This window comes from Phyllobates terribilis, unplaced genomic scaffold, assembly GCF_046119375.1.
Source record: "Phyllobates terribilis strain yellow unplaced genomic scaffold, ASM4611937v1 Scaffold_5__5_contigs__length_657084704, whole genome shotgun sequence".
Lineage (NCBI taxonomy): Eukaryota > Metazoa > Chordata > Amphibia > Anura > Dendrobatidae > Phyllobates > Phyllobates terribilis.
The window spans coordinates 633,998,088-634,024,961 of record NW_027362765.1 but is presented as its reverse complement, the minus strand read 5'-3'; positions in this window follow the sequence as shown (position 1 = coordinate 634,024,961).

Genomic DNA, 26,874 nt, shown 5'->3' with positions numbered 1-26,874 from the left:
TCTGAAACACTATAGTATGTAAACATTGAATATATGAAATTGGAATTGCATTACTGCTATAGAAAATAAGTTAAAAAATGAAGGTACTTAGAGCATAAATTGGCCAATTCATTTGTGCCCAACAGCCAACAACAAGGATACCGCCTCTGCTGGGACCCTAACCTATCACGACATCTCTCCTGGGCTGAAAGCCTATAATTTTTGTGAGTAGGTAGGATCAAGCTCTGTTTAAAACTGATGAGTGGCTGATGAGTGGAGTGCTCAGTCAGAAGGCAAGTATGGTAAATATCAAAAAGACTGACCGTCACTTCCAAACGCAAAGACAAATGTGAACCAGTGCAAGCTAATGGAGCCACTCTATATGTAACTAACAAATTAAAGCTGCACCCTGAAACGCTATAGTATGTAAATAGTGATTGTAATGCACACGCCCGGGCTGAGCGGCATGTGCGTGTATATGTAGTGATTCCACTGTGCCATGAACCGGAGAGTGCCTGGAGGGGCGTAACTAAGTATCTGCCCGATCCGACCAAGGTCGCACGACGGCATACGACGCCAGTGCACCAGGGAGGAACCGGGCAGAGGGACCAGGTGCTACTCCAGGTCAGACCCTGGACACGGCTGTTGACCCACACAGGGGAATACTGGAACTGGCAGGTTAGGCTGGCACACCGACTGGCGGGTATAGGCAGACACGGCTAGAATACAGACGGGTGGATGCTGGCGAGCACGACTGGTATGCAGGCAGGCGGGTATGCAGGCAGGGGGGTACAGGCAAGCACGGCTAGAGTGCAGACAGGGAGGCACTAGCAGGTAGGAACACAGGCGGGATAGGACCCAGTACACACTGGGACTCAGGAACAGAACCACAGATGTGGTGGACAAACACAGCAGAGTGAGGCCGCCCAGAGTGGTGAGCGAGAGCAGGGCAAGACGAGACCGCCTAGAGCGGTGAGCGAGAGCAGGGCAAGACGAGACCGCCTAGAGCGGTGAGCGAGAGCAGAGCAGGACGAGGCCGCCTTGAGCAGAGAGCGAGAGTAGAGCATGACGAGGCCGCCTGGAGCGGTGAGCAAGAGTAGAGCAGGACGAGGCCGCCTGGAGCAGTGAGCAAGAGTAGAGCAGGACGAGGCCGCCTGAAGCGGTGAGCAAGAGTAGAGCAGGACGAGGCCACCTGGAGCGGTGAGCAAAAGTAGAGAAGGACGAGGCCGTCTGGAGCGGTGAGCAAGAGTAGAGCAGGACGAGGCCGCCGGAGCAGCGAGCAAAGGGTCAGAGCAGAGCGAGACTGCCGGAGCAGCGAGCAAAGGGTCAGAGCAGAGCGAGACTGCCGGGGCAGCGAGCAAAGGGTCAGAGCAGAGCGAGACTGCCGGAGCAGCGAGCAAAGGGTCAGAGCAGAGCGAGACTGCCGGAGAAGCGAGCAAAGGGTCAGAGCAGAGCGAGACTGCCGGAGCAGTGAGCAAAGGGTCAGAGCAGAGCAAGACTACCGGAGCAGCGAGCAAAGGGTCAGAGCAGAGCGAGACTGCCGGAGCAGCGAGCAAAGGGTCAGAGCAGAGCGAGACTGCCGGAGCAGCGAGCAAAGGGTCAGAGCAGAGCGAGACTGCCGGAGCAGCGAGCAAAGGGTCAGAGCAGAGCGAGACTGCCGGAGCAGCGAGCAAAGGGTCAGAGCAGAGCGAGACTGCCGGAGCAGCGAGCAAAGGGTCAGAGCAGAGCAAGACTGCCGGAGCAGCGAGCAAAGGGTCAGAGCAGAGCGAGACTGCCGGAGCAGCGAGCAAAGGGTCAGAGCAGAGCGAGACTGCTGGAGCAGCGAGCAAAGGGTCAGAGCAGAGCGAGAACCGCAGGAGCGGAGAGCGAGGCAGGGCAGAGGGGACAGGGCTCTGTTCACACGGAACAGACAGGAAGGGAAAGGCAGAGCCAGATACCCACAGGGTACTTGCAGTGAAGCAGCGAGTGGACCACAAACTCACAAACGGAAGTACAGTGACAACGAACAGGAGTTAGGTATGAGTTCAGACTCTGCAGAAAAAGGAAAGGTACGGACATAGAGAAAAACAGGAAACAGGCTAGAAGAGTATTCAGACAAGAACAGACACAGTAGCAAGATACAGGAGCGGGTCTAGGTATGCAGCCCCTAGAAGGCGGAAGGAACAGGCAAGGAGCGTGTTCAGACAGGACAGACAAGATACAGGAGCGGGTCTAGGTATGCGGCCCCTAGAAGGCGGAACGAACAGGCAAGGAGCGAGTTCAGACAGGCCTGGAAATACAGCCTCCAGGAAAGGCAGGCAAGCAAACACAGAAAGGGACCTGGCACATTCAGAGTGAAAGAGCACACTGAATGAAACACAATGCTCAGGCATGGATTCCAGGGAGGAGCTGGGTTAAATACCAGGTGACGGACAGCAATAGGCTGAGGACGCGCAAGGGGTGTGCCTGCAGCAGGTACAAGAAACAGGAGGTGATCGGGTGCCGCCCTTAAGCTGCAGAAACAGAGGCAAGCAGGCAGCATGGAGGGAAGCCAGGCTAGCAGACTGGACTGGAGATCAAGTGTGTGCTCTTGCACAGTGGGAGATGGACCACTATGCAAGGACGCCGCCAGGTATGTTACAGTGATGAGCGAGCATACTCGCAAGTACTCGGTACTCGCCCGAGCATCTCAGTACTCGAGATGCTCGGAGCTCGCCGAGTACTTCCAAGATGCTCGGGCGGATGCTCGGGTCCCCTCCCTGTATGTTTGGCACTCTTTAGAGCACCAATCAACATGCAGGGATTGTCTGCCACACACTGTAATTCCGCAACCATGTTGGTTATTGAATTACAGTGATTGGCTGGCCGCACAGCGTCATTGGGTCTATATCAGACCTGGCACCGCCGTGCTCATCAGTACTCCACAATCAGGCAGTGTAGGGAGCGGTGCTGCTGAGCTAGGGAGAGATTTGGTTGTTTATTAGTTAGTGTAGGTATTCCACAAGATTCTCTACACATATCCATCTCAACTAACAGTCCTTCTGAGGACTAATCCAGCTGCAGAGATATCAGTGCTAGACAGGCAGGCAGGTATATAGCAGACTGCAGTGCATATAGCAAGAGGGTCCATTCCTGTTCTGTCCGCTGGTGCTTTTACAGATATTATATTTGTAGAAATAGCCCCAGGTATCAGGGGCCAGGAATAATTATTTTTTTTATCTTAATCCTGATTATTTGCTTAAAAAGCAATCCAGAGAACACAGTTTTTCTGTGCCATTTGCTTGTTGGCACTGCAGAATACAGCCAGGTCCTTTCCATATTACAGCACTAAAAATCCAGCTATTTAAAACTGGTTTGACCGTCACACGAATCACATATAATTGCGCTGAAAATTCTGCCATTTCTGGCCTCCATTCAAATTTTGTTGCAGTGTGTCAGCGAACTTATTAACACGAGGTCGTTGTTAAAAATAGTTACCTACAGGCCAGCTATTTAAAACTGTGGTTTGTCCGTCACACGGTTCACATATAAGTTCGCTCCAAATTCAGCCATTTGTAGTGAGCGTGGAAGATCTTGTCCTCCTTTTAAAATGGGCAAGGCGCGTGGCAAGTGACGGGGAACTGGACATGATGGTGATGGTGCATGCAGAGGCCGAGGCCGTGAGCAAGTTGAAATTGTGCCACAACAAACACCTACATCTTCTCGCTCGACCTTCCTGTTCCAATTAATAGGGGACCGCAGAACACCACTATTGAACACAGAGCAGTGTGAAAAGGTTATTGGTTGGATAGCAGATAAAGCTTCCAGTCACTTAGCCACCACCACCACACTGTTTTCCACACGGTCAAGTCTCAGTAGCCGTGAGTCTGGACTGCATATTCCTCACCCTGATCCTCCTTCCTCCTACCATGCCGAGTGCCCAGAGACAACTGATCCCACATTTAGACACTCCGAAGAGCTGTTCACTTTTCTATTTATAGATTCGGGCCCCTCGCCCGGTCCCCTTCAAGCGGGGCAAGTGGAGATCACATGTAGCGATGCCCAAATATTTAAGCAGCCACAGTCATATGAAGGTGACGGTGGGAAAGTGTCACAAGAGGTGGACGATGATGAAACAATTGCCAGAAAGTCAGGAGGAGGACCAGGGAGCGGAAGTGGAAGACAAGGTGGTGGATGATATGATAACTGACCCAACCTGGCAGGAGGACATGCAGTTCGAGGACAGCAGCACACAGGGGGAGGGAGGCAGAGCATCCCAACAGGCAGAAAGAAGCAGTGTGGTGACAACAGACAGAAGGCGGGCAACCATTCCCCGTAACACCAACACGATGGATGTTGCCAGTACAACTGTTAGGTCTTCCCCAGTCTGGTTGTTTTTTAAAGACTCTGCTGATAACCCCAAAAAGGCCATTTGCACCACCTGCCAGGCTAGCATCAGCAGGGGTAGCAAAACTACCAGCCTGACTACCATCAGCATGATCAGGCACATAGCAGCAAAGCACCCGACTAAGTGGGCCGAACTCCAGGGTCCAGCAGCAGCGTCTGCGGGTGACACCACTGCTCCTTCCGCTGTTGTGTGTGAACGCCAATTCCCTGTCCATGGCGCATGCCAAGATGCCTCCCGCACTGCACCTGTCGTTGAACACTCTCAACTAGCACCATCAGAAAGCATGTCTACATCTTTGTCCCTGAGCGGCGTTCAGTTGTCCCAACCCCAGTCCTTGGAACGCAAGCGCAAATACTCAGCTAATGCCCCACAGGCCACGCTACTAAATTTCCACATTTCACGACTGACTGCGCTCGAAATGTTGCCTTTTAGGCTCATGGAGACAGAAGCTTTCCACAACCTGATGGCAGTGGCCATCCCTCGGTACTCGTTCCCCAGCCGCCACTATTTCTCCCAGTGTGCCATCCCCGCATTACACAAGCACGTGTCCCACAACATTAGCCGTGCCCTTAACAATGAAGTTACAGGGAAAGTCCACCAAACCACAGACACATGGACAAGTGCTTGTGGGCAGGGACGGTACATCTCGCTGACGGCACACTGGTTTAACATAGTGGAAGCCGGGACCCAGTCAGACATTAGGACAGAACACATCCTCCCGACACCGAGGATTGCGGGCCCTAGGTCAATCAGGGTTGCCCCCACAGTCTACAACTCCTGCACCTCATCCTCCTCCTCCTCTTCAGCCTCCATCTCTGAAATGACCACATCAGTCACAAGCTGGAAGCACTGCAGCACTTTCTCAGCCAAGCAGCAACAGGCTATGCTGAAGCTAATATGCTTAGGTGACGCACTGCACAATGCTGAAGAGTTGTGGACAGCTCCGAAAGAGCAGGCAGATCTGTTGCTGACACCGCTGAACCTACAGCCAGGCATGGTCATGTGTGACAATGGCCGGAACCTGGTGGTGGCTCTGAGGCGAGGCGAGCTCACACATGTACCATGCCTGGCCCATGTGCTTAACCTCGTGGTTCAGCGGTTTCTCAAATCCTACTCGGAGCTGCTGGATCTGCTTGCTAAAGTACGCCACCTGTGTGCCCATTTTAGAAAGTCAGCTATAGCTTCCGCCACCCATGATGTGCTTCAGCAGTGTTTGCAGCTTCCGGCTCACAGACTGGTGTGTGATGTCCCCACGTGTTGGAACTCTACACTGCAGATGTTGGGAAGGATTTGTGAGCAGAAGGAGGCAGTTGTTGACTACCAGCATCAACAATGCTGTCAGCATTCAGTTCAGACTCCACACATAAGACCTCAGGAGTGGACATGGATGTCAGACATCTGTACCATCCTCCAAAACTTTGAGGACTCCACCAAGATGGTGAGCGGCGATGTCGCCATAAATAGTGTCACCATCCCGCTTCTCTGTCTTCTGAAACGCTCTCTGCTCACAATTAAAGAGGATGAATTGCAGGCGGAGCATGAGGAGATGGAGCAAGGAACCATACAGGGTGATTACACACAGCCCAGCCTCATCTCATCCCAACGTGGATTGGGTGACAATAAGGAAGCGGAGGAGGAGGAAGAACAGGAGCTAGTTTCTTGCGCTATAGATGGTACTACCTGCACAGCTGTCATACCGTCTGTTCAGCGTGGATGGCCAGAGGACAGAGTGGAGGAGGAGGAGAAGAGCATGGTCACTCATCCTCTTGGTGAGGACACGGAAGTCTTGCTATTTAGTAGTCTGGCACGCATGGCTGAGTTTATGTTACGCTGCCTTTCCCATGACCCTCGCGTTCTCAAAATTTTGGGTGACAGTCATTACTGGTTGGTGACACTTCTAGACCCACGCTACAAGGAGAACTTTATACAGTATCTCTTATTCCTGAGGCGGACAGGTCTACAAAAATGGGGCTGTACCAGAAGGCCCTTGTTGCGGAACTATTAAAAAAATTCCCATCTGAAAACGCTGGCGGCAGAGGGCTCACTTTGTTGGACAACCAAGGAGTACAGGCAAGAGAGACACAACTCCAATCCAGCAGAGGCAGGGGAACACTGTTAAAGTTCTGGGAGCGTTTTCTTAACCCCTCCCATCTCACAGGCCCTGAGGAGCAGGGTACTCTCACAAGGAGCGCAAAGTTTGGGAAGATGCTGAGGGAGATGGAGCAAGGAACCATACAGGGTGATTACACACAGCCCAGCCTCATCTCATCCCAACGTGGATTGGGTGACAATAAGGAAGCGGAGGAGGAGGAAGAACAGGAGCTAGTTTCTTGCCCTATAGACGGTACTACCTGCACAACTGTCATACCGTCTGTTCAGCGTGGATGGCCTGAGGACAGGGAGGAGGAGGAGGAGAGCATAGTCTGTCGTCCTCTTGGTGAGGACACGAAAGTCTTGCCTGTTAGCAGTCTGGCACACATAGTTGAGTTTATGTTACGCTGCCTTTCCCGTGACCCTCGTGTTCTCAAATTTTGGGTGACAGTTATTACTGGTTGGTGACACTTCTAGACCCACGCTACAAGGAGAACTTTATATCTCTTATTCCTGAGGCAGATAGGTCTACAAAAATGGGACAGTACCAGAAGGCCCTTGTTGCGGAACTATTAAAAAAAATTTCCATCTGAAAACGCTGGCGGCAGAGGTCACAGTTCGTTGGACATCCAAGAGTACAGGCAAGAGAGACACAACTCCAATCCAGCAGAGGCAGGGGAACACTGTTAAAGTTCTGGGAGCGTTTTCTTAACCCCTCCCATCTCACAGGCCCTGAGGAGCAGGGTACTCTCACAAGGAGCGCAAAGTTTGGGAAGATGCTGAGGGAGTACCTTGCCGACAGTACCAACGTCCTCCGTGATTCCTCTGTGCCTTATAATTATTGGGTATCCAAGCTGGACATGTGGAATGAATTGGCTCTATACGCCTTGGAGGTCATGGCCTGCCCTGCCACTAGCATTTTATCAGAGCGGGTTTTTAGTGCCGCTGGTGAAATTATAACTGATAAGCGCATCCGCCTGTCAACTGAAAATGCTGGCAGGCTGACTCTTATAAAAACGAACAAGGGCTGGATTGGGCCAGACTTCTCAACACCACCGAATGATAGCAGTGTAACATAAACTCAAATCCAGTGTCTTTTTTTGGGAGGTGTATTCCCATGCACCTTTTCACACCCACACATGGGTATACGCTTCCTGATTTTGTCTATTTGCTCTTGTTCTCCTCCTTCTCCTCATCCTCATCCTCCACCACCATATCACCAGGGTGACCGTGCCTCCAAATTTTTGGCAAGCCTTGCATTCACTGCATAGGCAAACAGTATGGGAGACCCACTTCCTAATAATTGGAACATTGTTTTCAGGAGGCCCTCTGACCTCCAAGTCTCTTCCAAGCAGCATTGGAGTGCCTCCAAATTTTTGGCAACCCTTGCATTCACTGCATAGGCAAACACAATGGGAGACCCACTTCCTAATAATGGGAACATTGCTTTCAGGAGGCCCTCTGACCTCCACGTCTCTTCCAAGGGGCATTGGAGTGCCTCCGAATTTTTGGCAACCCTTGCATTCACTGCATAGGCAAACACAATGGGAGACCCACTTCCTAATAATGGGAACATTGTTTTCAGGAGGCCCTCTGACCTCTACATCTCTTCCAAGGGGCATTGGAGTGCCTTCAAATTATTGGCAACCCTTATGGGAACATTGTTTTCAGGAGGCCCTCCTCTAAGTCTCTTCAAAAAAGTTACTGGGGTGCATCCAAATTTTCAAAGGGGTATTGGGGTGCGTCCAAATTTTGGGCAGCCCTGCCTCTCACTACATACGCAATAACATTATAGGACACCCACTCTTTAGTAATGGGAACAACAAAGCATAACCAGCTGATGGCTCTCTAAGAATAGTGAGGGCCGACAACTGGCCATTTAAGAATAGTAAAGGCCGCCTGATGGCCCTATAAAAATAGGCTTTGTGACTTTCAGAGTCCCTCCTTCATAAATGAAACAGGATGTGTCCGATCATGTCTCACACACCACTTGGCCAGATAAGGTTGTAAAATGTTAAAATGACATTGTGCATTTGTCACGGTTGAAAGCAATGCAAAAGTGCAAAAACGCATCAAAAACGCTACGTGTGAACATAGCCCAAGGTGTGGAGGAGTATTTTTTTGGGGGGGTTATTTATTTTGCCTTATATACAAGTCATTGCCCTGGAAAGGATGTTCCTTAACATATTTCCCAGGAAAATCCATTTTGGCTTCTCTTTTGTATGTTTTATTGTGAGTCCGTAAAAGTGGCATAATACCTCTGACAACGTTGTTGACAGCAGTGACCTGGGAGTCAGAAATGCTTCCAGGGGTTTTCCCCATGCTGTTCCCATGTCATTTGAGCACTGTTCCCATTGATTTGGGCAATTTTTAGGCCCTCTGCAGACTGCCGGGGGGAGCCGCCTGAAAAATGCTCGAGTTTCCCATAGACTTACATTGGACTTGTTGCTCGGGTCGATTGTGTGTCATCATCATCCACCTCTTGCGACAGTAATTGCACTTTCCCACAGTCACCTTCGTGTGACCATGGCTGCTGAAATAGTTGGGCATCACTACATGCAATCTCCTGTTGCCCCAGTTGAAGCGGACCAAGCAAGAGGCCAGAATTTATAAATGGAAAGATGAACAAAACAGCTCTTTGGAGTGTCCAAGTGTGGGATCAGTTGTTTCCGGGCACTTGGCATGGAGGGAGGAAGGAGGATCAGGGTGAGGAATATGCCGATCCCAAGTAAAAAAAAATCTCCCGGATCCGCACATTCCTCAAACAAGTATCTGCAAAAAAAATTGTGCATGCCCTCATCATTTCCCTCCTCAACTACTGCAACTTTCTGCTCTGTGGCCTCACTTCTAACACTCTGCCACCCCTCCAATCTATTCTAAACTCTGCTGCCCGACTAATCCACATGTCCCCCCACTATTCCCCAGCCTCTCCTCTCTGTCAATCCCTTCACTGGCTCTCCATTGCTCAGAGACTCCAATTCAAGACCCTAACCTTGGCAAACAAAGCCATCCACAACCTGTTTCCTCCATACATTGTGACCTAGTTTCCCGGTACTTACCTACACGCAACCTCCGATCCTCATAAGATCTCAAGATTTCTCCTGTGCATCCCCCCTACTCTTGAACTCTGTACCCCAACATATCAGACTCTCACCTACTGTTGAAACCTTCAAATGGAACCTGAAGACCGACCTCTTCCGACAAGCGTACAACCTGCAGTAACCCTCGCTCCACCATACCGCTGCACGACCAGCTCTACCCTCATCTTCTGTATCCTCACCCATCCCTTGTAGACTGTGAGCCCTCGCGGGCAGTGTCCTCTCTCCTCCTGTACCAGTCACGTTTCTGTTCAAGATTATTGTAATTGTCTTTGCTATGTATACCCCTTATTCACATGTAAAGCGCCATGGAATAAATGGCACTATAATAATAATAATAATAATGTGGTCCAGACTCACGGCTACTGAGACTGGACCGTGTAGGAGACAGGGTGGTGGTTGCAAACTGACTGGAGCATTATCTGCTATCCAATCAAGAACCTTTTCCCACTGGTCGGGCTTCCCTGTCCTTTGCCACGTGCCTTGCCCATTTTAAATGGAGTTTAATATTTGTCATGTTGCCAAAAATGTCTGTATTATTACCGCAGTAATATAGGATCTGATGACCACGTGGTCTGATGACCACGGTTTTAGGCAGTGACCTGGGAGTCAGAGATGCTTCCAGGGGTCTTCTCCATGCTGTTCCCATATCATTTGAGCACAGACCTTCGGGGGGGAAGGGGGCCAGAAAAATGCTCGAATTTTCCATTGACTTACATTGGGCTCGTTGCTCTGGTCGAGCACCCGAGCATTACGATTTGCTTGACCAGAGCAATGAGCACCCGAGCATTTTAGTGCTCGCTTATCACTAATGCTTGCTCATCACTAATACAGACATGTTCTCTGAACTGGACAAACAGTGGCCTGATGGTCTTCCCTATATAAGAAAGCTCACAAGGGCAGAAAATAATGTAGACCAAGTATCATGTTTTACAGGAAATAAAATCTCTGACAGTATGTGAAATAGCCCCTATCTGTAACCATTTACTAGTCAGATATAAATTGCAAAAGGAACAATCCCCACATTTGAAATTACCTACTGGACCCAAACCCTCTAGCCAATTTTTAGGTTCTGTTTTTAAACGATTGTGAACCAATATGTTTTTTAGATTGGTAGAACGTCTATAGGTTACCAGTGGTTGCCTAGCCACGATTGGTGCCAAATCGTGGTCGCTTTCTAAAAAGTGCCAATTTTTATGAATGGCCATACGAATTGGGCCATCCATAGGGCCAAAAGTGAAATTAAAGAGAAATCTCTTGTCATCTCGCTGTTTTAATTTTTGTTTACCCCCCCCCCCCCAGTAGATCTTTTTGTGAAAAAGTATTTGCCTGTTGAAATGAGGCATCCAAAATGGGATTGGGATAACCACGTTTCTGGAATCTATTTTCTAATTCCGTAGCCTGTCTTAAAAATTCCCGTCATCACTGTTAGTTTCTCTGAGGTGCAGAAATTGGCAATAGGGAAGGGACTTTTTGGGGGTTAGGCACTATTATAATGCAGGAGTGAATTGGAGGCAGTGGGCTTTCTAAAGGTTTCTGTAACTAGGTAACCATCGATGACCTGAATCCTTATATCAAGGAATTCTAAATTGGTGCCCCCAAATACAGACATAAGACGCATGTTCAATAAATTAACCTCATTTAGATGATTAATAAATGCCTCAAACAACTCCTTTGTCACTGACCACACAATGAAAATATCATCAACGTATCTTAAGAAGACCTTGATATGTTTTAGAAATGGATTATTAAAAAAAAAAACATTTGTCTTTTAAAGTAGCTAGAAAGAGGTTGGCAAAAGTACAAGCTATCGGGGTACCAATCTCTGTCCCCGTACACTGCAAAAAACACTTGTCATCAAACATAAAAGCATTGTGGGACAAGATAAATTTTAAATCACCACAAATTAAATAGATAAAAGCCCAACTCTTGTCTGTGTTCAATAGAAGAGACCGCATTGCTTCTTTACCTTGATCCTGCGGGATGCAGATATATATCGCTAATCTATATCCACATCTATAGAGGATAAAGCATAGTCTTCCTGCCAATTAATCTCACTTACAGCGTTTAAAAAATCACTTGTATCTTTCAAATATGAAGGGATATCTCTCAGAATGGGTGTCAGGAGCCAGTCCACATATTGGACAACGGCTCTGTAAGAGATCCCACTCCCAAAACTATGGGACGTACCGGGGGAGAGGAGAGAAATTTATGCAATTTTGGTATGCGATACCAATGAGGTTTTTGGTGATGAGGGGAAGAAGATTTTCAGCCATCTTATTATTCAAAACCCCTGAATCTACCTGCTGACTTAAGAAAGTGTGTAAAATATTCTGATATTTGATTTTGGGATCTTTACTCAATGATCTGTAAGTGCTATTATCTCCCAACTGTCTTTCTGCTTCTTGAACATAATACTCGTTGGTCAAAAGGACTATATTGCTCCCCTTGTCTGCTTCACAGACAACTACATCTGGCCAACTACTAATTATATTCTGGCTGACGGCCTGAGCACTGCAGTCCCCATGAATCTGCCTGGGGGCCACAGAAAAGGCCATGCAGCCCTGAGGTTCTCCTCCCCTGTGTAAGCAGGTTGTTTGGATGCAACACGCAAATAAGGACAAGGCGGAAGGAACCAACTTAGCTATTTATTTCCTTGAAACAGATATGGAGATGGATAGTTTTGGATAAAGAGTAGGTAGTGCAAAAATAGAATATTTACAGCATACAATATTGGCAAAGTTGATATCTAACACAATACAGGTCTTGAAGCAGGATTCCTCTCTTCTATCTAGCTAATTCCTAATAGGTACCATGTTCACATAGTTAGGAGCGTACTAAAGTGGTCACACCTAGGTTACAGGCACTAAGGGGGGTCACCAGTACTTCCCGCTAGGCTGCAAGTCCTTCTAACAAAGTCAATTAATGCTCTCTGGGCTTTTCTTACACTGGCCGGACCCCATCCGGTCTGCTGTACCAACCCATACTGAACCGTGTACCGTATGTCAGCGCTGGAAGTAACTGCCTGGCTCCCACATGCATCCCGATCACTGCAGTGGATATTTGCATTTGGTCTTTGGTGCTTGACCTGTGACGATCATCCTGTCAGACCCGAACTGACGAGGGCTGGGCATCGGGTCCTGGAAGGCATAGTCTGAGTCATAGGCCTTGACCGGTGTAGGGCTAAGCCTCAGGTCTTGACAGGTGTAGTCTGGCTCGCGGGCCTTGACTGGCACAGGGCCAGGCCTCAGGTCTTGACATCCATAGTCTGGATTGCGGGTATTGGCCATGGTCGGCTGGATCCCGCTCTGTGGCACGTGGTGCCCCCGGGCCCGTATCACTGACTCGCCTGCGGCATCCTCCTCAGTGCACCTCCCACTGGTCTCACTTATTGGCGCCAAACTGCTTCCCACCTTGCCACTTCGGCTTTTTCTATCAGGGGACTGCATCACACATGATGTCTGACCCGGTGCTCCTTTCAGACCTGTCCTTCCCACAAAAACTTTCTCCTTTGTTTGGTTCCGCCGGGTTCTGCTTAAACAGTAGGTGACAGTCTCCAGTCACAAATGCAGCACAACATGGGAATGGGGAATCTCATTTTCCATGGTGCACTCTCTTACTCCTTCATTAAATGCTGCTGTCAGAGATTGATTGTGGCATATAAGGGATTACAGCAGTGGGCAGAGCTCAGCTCCACTCACTGCTGATAGGCTGTGTGCCCACGATGCGTTTTTTAAGCGTTTCCGCAGCGGCAAAAACACTGCAGAAACGCTTAAAAAACGTATGGTAGAAGGCCAGTCATGGTTCCCAATGATAATCCGCATGTGCTGTGCACATGCTGCGGAAATTTCCGCTGCGGATTATCATTGCAGAAAAAAATGCAGCACTACCAATTATTTTGTGGAAGTGCTGCGTTTTTGCCGCCATTGACTTGCAATGAAACGCATGGATTACGCATCACTGCATATGTAGATGCGCATTCCACGCGTTTCAATGTGCGGATGGTACCCGGGTGTGGAGGACAGGAGACTTTCCTCCAGCACCGGGTACCATAGAACCTGTAAAAAAAAGAATAAAATAAAAAATAAATGTTATATTTATCTTCTGATGGCCCTCGCTGCGCTCGTCCTCCCTTGCCGGCAGATCGCGGTGGACTGAAGGACCTGCGCTGACGTCATAGTCATGTGACAGCAGGTCCTTCAGTGTACCGCGATCTGCCGGCAAGGGAGAATGGAGCTAAACAAGACTCCGGGGGCCATCGGAAGGTAAGTATAGATCCATTTTTTTATTTTTAACCATTCTTTAAGGTCACACTATATAAATCCATGCCGTTTGCATGGATTTATATAATGTGACCAAGTTGACAAGCGCTTTCTAAGTGATGCTAAAATCGCTTGGAAAGCGCTTGTCAACCCACATGCGGAAATGCATGTGAAGAACGCTTCACATCCGCATGTCCCTGGCAGGAAAAACGCATGTACAATCCACATGCGTTTTTTTCTGCCAGGGAGATGCAGAAACGCTCAGGAAAAAATCCTGAGCATTTCTGCATCGTGGGCACATAGCCTTAAAGGCAGATGCTGGCACACATGTAACACATGTGTAACATAGCTCTGGAGCCTGCATCAAAGACGGAGACCCAACATAGGATGTTTCAGTATGTCCTTTGTCAGGAATGGGTTAAAGAAGTAAATATGAATACATATAAACATGTATACATGCTGTAAAGTTGCAGCCGGACAGGTCGTGGACAGGAGGTATGTGTCCACAAGGTGCCAAGCCTTGGTGATGTAGGACTTGGAAAAGCAGGCTCCAGCACACATAATGCTGAGAGGTGGTTAATGGGCCCGAATTATAGGGCCGGGTTTTACGAGCAGCTGAAAGAGCTGGGGGCAGGATCAGCTGCTCACTTACCTCCAGTCCAGGTCTTTGAAGGCCTGATTTAAGACAGCTGCGCCTGTTTCAGTCGACTGTGTGTGGTGCAGAGTGAGCAAGCCTTGCATGTGCTGCTCAGACTCTGCTGGAGGCAGAGAAAAGCCCCTTATTTAAACGGCTGAGGCTGTGCTGTATGGACCTGTTATTTTGTATTTTGTTCTGTTATACCTTTTTGTACCAGGAAGAGGCTGTTATGTTTTGTTTTTCTGACTGGTTTATGGACACTTAATAAACCACCAGTCTGTTTTTGAACCTGCGGACTGCATTCCTGTGTGAACCTACGTCTACCCCAGAACTGATCCTTCTCAAATTAGTGCTAGAAGTGCGGGCATGAATCCCAAGGGGCAGTGTGGCTGCTATAGGAAACCGTATATGTCCTGGGTGAAGGCTGCCAGAAAGCTTCGTCCGGCAGCATGGAGGAGTTAATAAAGCAACTGGTGCATGTGAATATGTGTAGAGAGATGGACAAGAGAGACTAAGTAACTGTAAGAAAACACCACCCTCTGCTGGAACAAACTGAAAGTGAAAGTAAGCAAAGAATTGTGCTAGCAGGAACTAAATGTTGCTGGCAGATGGGCAGGGGGAGAGACTTTGTGGCTGGACCTGATCATGTGGCCCAGAGAGTTTCCTAGGTATAAAGGCCCTGTGTGCCAGATTGCAGGGGCTTTTTGGCGCAAAGAGAGCGCAGGGTGCAGATGTGCACCGCAGGAGACGCTGCAGCCAGAGAGTTTTGGTGCCAAGCTGCAGAGTGGAGCAGACATGCTCCAGAGGAACAGCAGAGCCCAGCGTGACAGGCCTCAGCCAGAGGGCTGGGCTGCAAAACAGTTGGACATAGCTTGAGAGGCTCCACACTCCTCACAGAAGCACCCTGAGCCCTGCACATGTTGGTCAGAGTCAGGATCTGAGCCCCACACTGAGTAAGTTCCTGGGATCTGACGCCGCCTGTCAAGAGCCGATGTCGGGACCACCTTCCCCCAAGCGTGAGAGACTACCATTGAAGTTCAAGCCGAGAAGAGCTGAGAGAGGACTGCGACAGGAGAGACACCCCAGCAGCAGCGGAGCAACCACGCAAGTGAACAGAGCCGTCACTTACAACTCTCACCTAGGGTACAGGGGACAGTTGGGATTAGGATTTCAGGTTGGGAGGGGGCCGTTTGGTGCGTGGGAGTCTAAACGGGATCTGATAGACTTTATACGGAAGAGACTTGTGGCTTAAAGAACTCACGTGGTGTCTCCCACGACTGGGTGCATAACACTGTTGCAAAGGACTGTACTGTTATTCACTGAAATATTTCTCATTGCTATTCCAAGTTGTTGTTTATTACCCTTGCTACTAACCACCTTTGTAGAACAGTTGTTATACATATAAAGTGGTTATATCAATTCCTGACTGTTCTCGTCTTTTGTCTCTGTAATGACCGGAGGTCCGAGAGAGATCCAGTGAGTCACAAACAGAGACAGAGACAGAAATAAACGACACTTTCTTTACTAAAACAGGGATTAGACTAAAATTCAGTATTGAATGAATCAGTCTCAGGTTCTGCCTGGGACACTGTCTCTACTAAATACACACAATCAGCAAAAGCTGAAATCAATGTGCCAATCTCAAGGTTTCCAGCTTGTGTGAATTATTCTAGAGATCTGGAACAATTTTACCTAAGCACTGTCTCAGTCTAGTGAGGGCGGTCTATGGGGACCCCCTGAGATGGCACACTGCATACAATCCTACCACTATGAACAATAATAATGCATGAAACTATATCAATTGCTCTTATACCCTTATTATCAGGATATCCGGATATCTTAAAGTTATGGTACCGTTAACCTCAGATGCAGTCTATCACAGGCCTGTGAATCACGGTGGCTGCAGCTAGTCCCGGAAAACTTTGGCGCCAAAACAAAAACAAAGTTCACAAAACAGCAAAAATTCCTAGTCTTGTCGGCCGATGCCGAGCCCACACGCCGGGGACTTTAGTCATGTAGCCTCAGATTAAGGTCTGGAAAGATCTCTTCACAAAGTATTGTCAATATCCTCTCAGTGGAAATGGCACCAGAAACCTTCTTTCCTCCCGAAGTCTCTCACTGTTATCCAGTACACCAACCTCGTGCTCAGTCACAGAAATGGATTACTCAGTCCCTTCATCACTCGACACGTGACTCCTTCAGCACAAAGTCTATAATCCACTCAGCATGGACCTCCACAAAACTCCACAGAGCCACACAGCTTCCCCAGCTCAGCACTTGTCCATAAACAGAGAAAGGGGCAAACAAACTCCATACGGAAGAGTGTAAAGACAGCGTCTTATTGCAGCTCCTTTTCACAGACTTCCTGTCTAGACTCACACATCAGACGCTCTTAGAATACACACAGTTTCTAGCACTGCCCCTCCTCGGAGCCCAGCCAGGCAAAAGTCACAGGGTCCTAGTGCTCTCCTGCTGTTATCACATTTCACACTCTCACATGCCACCCCACTAGAGGTTGGCGTCCTCGACACACCTCCCCACTCAAAGTCGTCTTGTGCATAGCGTTGTGGAGGTATACCCGCCGTAGCTCGAGTAGTTCTCCTGAGACCCACCCCAACAGGCTCGGCTCCCGAGGGAGCAGAAGTCTCTTCAACGGGAGCCAATGAGGCTGCTCCCTCCTGAGGTGTGGCGCCCGGTGCCACATCATACGGATCAGGTAACTGACCTGATTCCCCGTTCTCCGAAGGACATACCACATTCTCAATACTCTCTCCACATGGGGACAGATCGGTCGCAGGGGGCAAGTAAGCAGGGGCGGAGACAGACCCACCATCAAATTCGAGAGTATTAGGGATGCCCACCCCTCGGGACACGGTCTGTGGTTCCGGGGAAACGGGGACGGCATCTTTAAACCAGCACCGTTGTAGCATGTTACGATGAAGATTACGTGATGGTCCCCCTGTCCCCACCGGTTCAACCTCGTAGACTTGAATCTCAGGGCTCAGTCGTTTTTTTACCAGGTACGGAGTCGCCTCCCACCGTTCACTCAGCTTTCCGAACCGTCGTTTGATTCTCACCAACACTCTATCCCCCGGGGAGAAAGGCTCGGTTTGCACGGGGCGCGTGTCCCTATGGGTCACCTGACTGAGTCGATCACCCACCACCTGACACACCACCCTCAATTGCCGCCGGTGTTTCCGAACCCATTCTGATGCGGTCCAAGGGGGATTGGAGGAGGGATCTGGCATGCTCAAATCCTCAATGTCCTGCCCTGGCCTCCCGAATATCAACATGTGTGGTGAGTAGCCAGTAGTGCTGTGCACTCTATTATTGTAGGCCCACATCAATTCGGGAAGATACTCAGGCCAGCGTACCTGTTGTTTACCCTCCAACGTCCTCAACATCTGCAACAGAGTCCGATTAAAGCGCTCACAAGCTCCATTACCTTGGAGATGGTAAGGTGTCGTTCTCGACTGTGCGACACCATACAGCTGGTACAGCTCCTTCATCAATGCCCCCTGAAAACATGCCCCTTGATCCGAGTGTATTCTTTGAGGACACCCAAACACCTGAATGAAATATCGACACACTGCTTCAGCCGCCGACTCCGCCGTCTGATCTCTTGCTACAGCATACTTGGTGAAGTGGTCTGTCATTACCAAGCAATAGAAATACCCAGACATTGAGCATCCTATCAGGACATAGTCAATCATGAGCAGCTCTAAAGGAGCGGAAGTCTTAATAGATTGTGTGGGCGCCCGCTGCTCAGGGCTCTTACCGAGACCACAGACCCGACACTGCCGACACGCCTCTGTCACCATCTCCCCCAATTCAGGACAATAGAGGACTCGCTGTAGCCACTGGAGTGTCTTTTCACTCCCAAAGTGGACCCCCTTCTCATGCGCCTCGCCAGCGACTGCCGGACCCATCCCCATAGGAATTACTAGCTGGTACCGGTGCTGCAGCTCAGATGGCAGGTACACCTTACGGTACAAGAGGCCCTGTTCCACGCACAACTTATCCCACTGTCGCAGTAGTTTCACTCCTTCCACGGACAGCTGGGCCTTTTCCTCTGCACGTGGCCAGACCCCTTTTTGTACCCAACTGCGCACTAGTGCAATGTCAGAGCAATCGTTCTGGTCCTTCGCCCAATCAAAGGGGGTGTTTTCCCCAGAACACACGGCATTCCTGACGCCACCCCACTTGAATGTACCACACTTCGGAAGATAGGTACCTGCCCCAAGTCAGGGGTTTCAGTGTCATCCAGCTGGTCATCAACATTTTCCCCCGAGGACCCAAGGGGCACCCTTGAGAGTGCATCCGCATTTCCGTTTTCCCGCCCAGATCGAAACTTAATTCGATAGTTAAACTTAGCAAGGCGAGCGACCCACCGCTGCTCCAACGTTCCCAGCTTTGCGTTTTCTAGGTGAGCCAGAGGGTTATTATCAGTCATGACCAGCACCTCAGCTCCCGTTAAATACTCGGTAAAGCGTTCCATCATCGCCCACACCAGGGCCAGTAGCTCTAGGCGAAATGAACTATAGCTAGCTGGGTTACGTTCAGTGTCTCTCAAAGACCTGCTGCCATAGGCGATTACTCGCTCCTGACCATCCTGCACTTGTGCTAGTACTGCCCCCAGCCCATGCAGACTGCCATCGGTATATAACAGGAAAGGGGAATCGAACCGGGCATATGCTAACAACGGAGCACTCTTTAGGGCGGCCTTCACCTCTTCAAATGCCTTTCGTTGCTGGGGTCCCCATGGGATGGGGCGATTTTGGGGGCCTTGTGCCGTCCCTCTTAAGAGCTCATTCAGGGGACTCACTACTTGTGAAAACTTAGGTACAAATCGCCAATACTACCCCGCTAAACCTAAGAAGGCCCGAACCTCTCGCAGGGTACGGGGGGGGGTGGCCACTCCTGCACAACCATGACCTTACTGGTCGCGGACAGAATCCCGTACGGAGTCACCACGTGACCTAGATACTCAATCTGACTCTGTTACAGTTAGCACTTCTTTGGTTTTATTTTTAGGCCATAACAACTGAGCCGCCGGAGAACTTGACGTAACTTCTCAAGATGGTCTTCAAATGAGGCCCCGAACACCACAATGTCATCTAGGTAGATCAGGACTGATTCAAAATTCAGATCACCTAAGCAATGTTCCATCAGGCGCTGAAAAGTTCCCGGGGCGTTAGTGAGCCCGAAGGGCATCCGGTTGAATTCAAAGAGCCCCATTGGTAGGACAAACGCCGTCTTGGCTCGATCTTTTTCGGCCATTGGTACCTGCCAATAGCCACTTGCTAAATCCAACATCGAGAAATATTTGGCCCGACCCAATGCCGACAGACTCTTCTATGCGAGGTAATGGATATGCGTCCCTCACCGTGTGAGCATTCAATTTGCGATAGTCCACACAAAACCGAAGGGTCTCATCCTTCTTCCGCACCAAGACCACAGGGGCCGCCCAGGGGCTCTAGCTTTCTCGGATCACTTGGTTGTCAAGCATACTGGCCACCATGCACTTCACCTCTTGATAGAGTGTTGGGGGGATTTGACGATAACGTTCCCTAATAGGAGGAGTATCCCCTGTGGGAATCTCATGCTCAATCGTCCGGGAAAAACCGAAATCCTCCGCATGTCGCGAAAAGGTCTCTTGATGTTCCCACAAGACCTTCTCCAGCTGCTCCAATTGCACGGGGGTCAGTTTCTCCCGATCCACTCCCATCTGGTCCATGATCACACGACCATTCCATTCTTCGGTAGGAGATTCGGTCTGGCCTACTTCAACCGCGAATGTCCAGGAAGACTGTTCATCTGAGCGAAGTTCAAACACTGTCTTATCAGGCACCTTCCCTGCTGGCACGAACAGTTCAGCCAGAATGGTCCCAGCTGGAATTGTAACTGCCTCATCTAAAACGTTGATACATCTGACTGGCACCCGTCCATTCTTCACAATCGCCAGAGACCGGGCCACATGCGTCTTGGCGAACGAGGACTTCTCTGGGGCTGGCTCGATGAGTACTTCAAGCCCATTTAGTCTCTGCGCAGCCCCCACCGGTAACATTAAGAGTTCTTCATGCCGGGGCGCTAGCGAGATCGTGGTCCGAGATTGCACTCCGACCAGGCCCACCCGACCCCCAGGGACCGCACTCTTCAGGAGATTGCAACTCAGCACTAGACGGTGTAACATTCTCTGGGTGGGTCGATGGTGGGTAGCACTTTCCCAGTATCGGGGTCCCTCCCTGGCATACATCTGATGATTTAAATCTCGCAGAACGTTCATTCTGAGCGTCACCTCCATCCCTCTTCTGGGAGGGTGGTCCACCAGCACTATCCCTTTCTGACCCAGCTCTTGACCAAACATTTTCAGTTGAATCCACACGATCCCCTTCACCATCAGTTGGCCATTGTTAGCGGCTGTAAGCCTGATCACTCGGCCGTCCTCGGGAACCACGAGTTGACTGAAGTGCCTTTCGTACACCTCTAAGGGCATTATGGTACATTCGGATCCTGTGTCGACCAAGCATCTCATCTTCCGCCCTTCAAACTCTGCTTCCAGCACTGGACTGCATGCGAACAAATCTTGTTCTTCCCGTCGAGGGCTTTGTGGGGGGGTGGGCCGCTGCTGCTCGCCCTCTCATGGCAGCGGCTGGGAGTTTAACGCCGGCGAAGGAGGCTCCGGGGCTGCAGATATCCGGCAGTACCGGGAGATGTGTCCCCGACGCCCACACCTCCAGCAGGTGACTGCTCTTCGTGGACGAGAACTTGGATCATTCGAGGGGGGCGACCTGGCAGACTGTGGAACTACCATTCCAGAGGATGGGGCGGGTGGCCCTTCCGTAGGAGTAAGGACCGGCCCAGCTCTGAGTTTAGACACCTCCAGCTTTAACTCCTTCAGTTCGGCACGCAGAGCCTGTACAACATTTACCAGTCCACCCCCTCCTGAAACTGGCGCCACACCTCCCTCCAGTTGTGCACTGTCCACTGCCCCCTCGGCTACCAGAGTAGACTCCTCCTCCCTTTCCACCGCGGCCCAATAAATCTGCCAGAAGGATAATTCCGGGGTAGCTCGGGACATCTCCATCAGTTTGTCTCGAAGGAGTCTATTGGCTAACCCTGTCATGAATTGATCCCGGAGTAGGCGGTCTACCTCTCGGAATGCCCCCATGGCCCCTGGGTCTAGTCGCTGCACCTCATTCAACGTTTCCTGTAAAGTGTTCGAGTACTGCATCAAAGTCTCACATTCCCTTTGGGGCCGATTGAAAAACAAGGAACGAAGCTGGGCCACATGAGCCCGGCCTCCTGAACTCCCCTCTAACAGCTCCAAGATTTTCTCTAACGTGCTCCTCTCTGACTCTGGACGTACCATCACCATCCGCCTAGCGTCGCCCTCTAGTGCATTTAATGCCAACTCTGCCCGTAATGCGGGGGCCAGATTACACATCCGCAGCACACTCTGAACCCTCTCAGCCCAATCCTGCAACGGCATGTTACGTCCGTCGTATTCCGGCATGTGCTGGAGTAAAGCTCCTACCGGCACATATCCTTCCACAGTCGTCGCGGCTGCCAGGGGTTCCGCTACCAGCGGGGGGGCTGCTGGTGCGGCAGAGTCATTTCTTCCCTCGTCTCCGTCCATGACAAGCACTGGATCCTGCCGACTACGCCAAAAATGTAATGACCGGAGGTCCGAGAGAGATCCAGTGAGTCACAAACTGAGACAGGCAGAAATAAACGACACTTTCTTAACTAAAACAGGGATTAGACTAAAATTAAATATTGAATGAATCAGTCTCAGGTTCTGCCTGGGACACTGTCTCTACTAAATACACACAATCAGCAAAAGCTGAAATCAATGTGCCAATCTCAAGGTTTCCAGCTTGTGTGAATTATTCTAGAGATCTGGAACAATTTTACCTAAGCACTGTGTCAGTCTAGTGAGGGCGGTCTATGGGGACCCCCTGAGATGACACACTGCATACAATCCTACCACTATGAACAATAATAATGCATGAAACTATATCAATTGCTCTTATACCCTTATTATCAGGATATCTGGATATCTTAAAGTTATGGTACCGTTAATCTCAGATGCAGTCTATCACAGGCCTGTGAATCATGGTGGCTGCAGCTAGTCCCGGAAAACTTTGGCGCCAAAACAAAAACAAAGTTCACAAAACAGCAAAAATTCCTAGTCTTGTCGGCCGATGCAGAGCCCACACGCCGGGGACTTTACTCCTGTAGCCTCAGATTAAGGTCTGGGAAGATCTATTCACAAAGTCTTGTCAATATCCTTTCAGTGGAAATGGCACCAGAAACCTTCTTTCCTCCCGAAGTCTCTCACTGTTATCCAGTACACCAACCGCGTGCTCAGTCACAGAAATGGATTACTCAGTCCCTTCATCACTCGACACGTGACTCCTTCAGCACAAAGTCTATAATCCACTCAGCATGGACCTCCACAAAACTCCAGAGCCACACAGCTTCCCCAGCTCAGCACTTGTCCTTAAACAGAGAAAGGGGCAAACAAACTCCATACGGAAGAGTGTAAAGACAGCGTCTTATTGCAGCTCCTTTTCACAGACTTCCTGTCTAGACTCACACATCAGAACCTCTTAGAATACACACAGTTTCTAGCACTGCCCCTCCTCTGAGCCCAGCCAGGCAAAAGTCACAGGGTCCTAGTGCTCTCCTGCTGTTATCACATTTCACACTCACATCTCTGTGCGTTGCATTCCGGCACCTGCAGTACATATGCATCAGCAGCAAGCTCAACAGAGACCAACAAATTTATACAGCAATTCCAGCTTCAACAGCAACAGCAGCAGCGACAGCAGCAAGAACAAATGACTCTCCTGGCGGTGGCCGTCCATGTCAGAGAAGCCGCACCACCTCCAGGCCAAAGTGACGAGACTTAGGTGAAGAAAACCATGAGAGGGGCGTTTGAAAAGATGACTCTGGGGGATGACATTGAGGCATTCCTGGCCATGTTTGAGAGGGTGGCGGACCGTGAGAGACTACATCCAGAGCAGTGGGCAGAGTTCTAGCTCCATAATTGACCAGGGAACCACAGAAGGCGTATTTTGATCTGGCCCTACAGGACGCAAAGGAGTATAGCAAGCTTAAGGCTGAGATCCTGGCACGGCTGGGCATAACCCTGGCAGTCAGGGCACAACGAGTCCACCTCTGGGACTTCCACAGAGGCAAACCTCTTCGGTCACAAATGTTTGATCTTTTGCACCTGGTACAGAAGTGGCTGCAGCCAGAGACTTGTTCCTCAACCCAGATGGTCGAGAGTGGTCATGGATCGGTTTATCCACTCACTACCCAAGCCGATTCAGTCCTGGGTTGCCCAGGGAGATCCCCAAAATGCAGATGACCTGGTTGGCCTAGTAGAGAGGTACCGGGGGGGTAAAGGGTTCCCTGGGTGGTCAAGCAGGGGTTAGATCACCTTTCTGGTGCTCCCAAAAGAAGGGGACTAATTCTTCACTGGGTGGGCGTCCAAAGTCTCAGGAGGCAGCTGAATCGCAGCTGGGTAATCAGTCCCATTCCGTCCTCTACAAAAAGGGTGGGGAAGCGAACAGCCCCCAAACAGATAGACCAAGACAACATGGTTATAAATATACAAACATATTTTATTAATTAAAAAGAACATACAAAATGAGGTGAATGGATAGCATACAAAGGGATACACAAGTGGACATCCCTGGAGCACACGGCCAAATTATTATATACAGTATACGGTACAATATTGTGTATAATAGCATATAGAGGAAATCAGGTATTAATTATAATAAGGACCTAATCCTGTCTAGAGTCCTCATATATACCAGCATCAAAAAATACAACTAGCAGTCACTAAATAACTATATACATTCCGTGTCTACCTATATCGAGAATAAGTAAATTACCTGAATAGTTTGGGGACCGCTGTGTAAGAACAAACACCGGTGCTCTAACCCCGACACACGTTTCAGTGAAGCCTTTTTCAAGGGGTGTACACCTATCTGTTTGGGGGCTGTTCGCTTCACCTCCCCTTTTGTTGTTTACTACACAGTCTTAGATGGGCAGTACTTAATATGGACAATTTTGGTCAAATTCGAATACGGTATTTACTGCTTCTCTCTGTATGTTTCCTCCCATTCCATCCTCTGTTGGAGGTGTCATGCCCCTGGCCATATAGCTGCCCGATGTTCCATGAACTCTGAGCCAATGGACTGCAACATAGGCCGGCGTTGCTCCTATTTTACCTACCCTGCCTGCAGCGCGGTTCCTTGACATGGCGAGGGCCCTCAGGCGTGCTCAGTGTCCGTAAACAGGGTGCAAGTGTCTGGACTGTTGGACTCAGGAAGTTTGGTAACCTTGATACGCACCAAACTCCCTCTTTGGCTGGTTCCTGGGAAGGTGGTGGGTGTCCGGTGTATCCATGGGGACGCTAAAAACTATCCTGTGGCCCAGGTGGATGTAAACATGGACTGTGGCACCACATCTCAGGAAATGTGGGTTGTTAAAGACTTGATGCATCTGATAATAATCGGACGGAACTTTGCATTATTCTGGGACATGTGGAGGAAAGCGGGGACACCTGGTTGCTCAGACGACAGCCAGATCACCCTTGAATAAACCTCGCAGCAGGCTGTAACAGACGAGTTTCCCATGTGTGTGTTTGTGAGCGATGAGTATGAGGTAGCTTCCCCTGAGGCCAATATTCCTGAGCTGGAGGTGTCAGAGGGAAACTTTGGAACTGCACAACTCAGGGATTTAACTTTGAAAGGGGCGTTCGAAAATGTTACCATGTTAAATGGAGTGCCTCAGGAGCCGGGGGCTGACAGTCGGTTCACTCATTTTGCTGTGAATGGGGATTTGCTGTACAGAGTAACCAAGCCATGGGGTGAGGTAATAGAGCAGTTGCTAGTGCCAGGGCCCTATAGACGCAGGGTACTAGACATGGATCATTCACATGTGTTGGGTGGTCACCTGTGCGCAGGTAAGACTCAGGAACAGATTCTCCAGAGATTCTACTGCCCAGGTTGCTACAGAGAAATAATGAAATATTGTCGTTCCTGCCCCACATGCCAGCTAATCTCCCCAGTGGCCCACTTCCGCATTCCCCTAGTACCGCTACCTGTCATCGAGGTCCCATTTGAACGCATAGCAATGGATCTAGTGGGGCCTCTGGTCAAGTCCACCCAAGGGCATCAGTATATCCTAGTGCTATTGGATTATGCTACATGGTATCCGGAGGCCATACCACTACGAAACTCCTCCGCCAGGTGTATAGCCCAGGAGTTAGTCCATATATTTTCCAGAACGGGGTTGCCTAAGGAGATTCTAACGGACCCAGGGACTCCATTTATGTCGAAGGTCATGTGGGAATTGTGCAAGACACTACAGATTGCCCAGCTCAGAACCTCAGTGTACCATCCCCAGATGGACGGACTGGTGGAGAGGTTTAACAAAACCTTGAAGGCGATGTTGAGGAAAGCAGTGGAGAAGGATGGCTGAGATTGGGACTGTCTGCTTCCCAATCAGGGAAGTTCCCCAAGCTCCCACAGCTTCTCCCCGTTTGAACTACTTTATGGCAGACACCCTCTAGGACTCCTGGATGTGGCAAAAGAGTCCTGGGAAGCTGAGACCACTCCCAATAGGAGCGTGGTGGAGCATATTGCCCAGATGCAAGAAAGGATTGCCAACGTGATGCATATTGTGAAGAAGCACCTCCTCAAGGCACAGGAGGCACAGTCCAGGGTGTATAGTCAGCCAGAGTGAGACAGTTCAACCCAGGAGACCAAGTACTTGTGTTAGTGCCCACAGTGGAGAGCAATTTCCTGGCCAAGTGTCAGGGCCCCTATAAGGTGGTAGAGAAAGTTGGGGAAGTCAACTATAAAATCCACCAACTGGGGAAGAGGAAACCCTACCAAATTTACCATGTTAACCTGCTTAAATTGTGGCAGAACAGAGAACCCATAGAAGCTACTTGTCTGGTAGCCAAGTCTGAAACAGCAATGTCGGGAGCTGTTGCAGTGAAATAAAGACTGTTTTCAGACTTGCCAGGACTCACTCAGGTCATAGAGCATGAAGTACTCACAGAGCCTCATGTTCGTGTCAATCTAAAACCATATCGGATCCCAGAGGCCTGCAGAGAGGTGATCTTGAAAGAGGTGAAGTGGATGCTTAATCTGGGAGTCATTGAGGAGTCCAAGAGTGGCTGGCCCAGTCCTATAGTCTTAGTGCCGCAACCAGATGGGGAGTGGCGGTATTGCAACCAATATAGGAAGCTGAACGGGGTCTCGAAGTTCGACGCCTACCCAATGCCTAGGGTAGATGAGCTTATCGAAAGGCTAGGACCCGCTCGGTACATCACCACCCTGGACCTCACCAAAGGATATTGGCAAATTACCTTGTCCAAAGAGGCCAAGGAGAAGACAGCCAGACGGATGT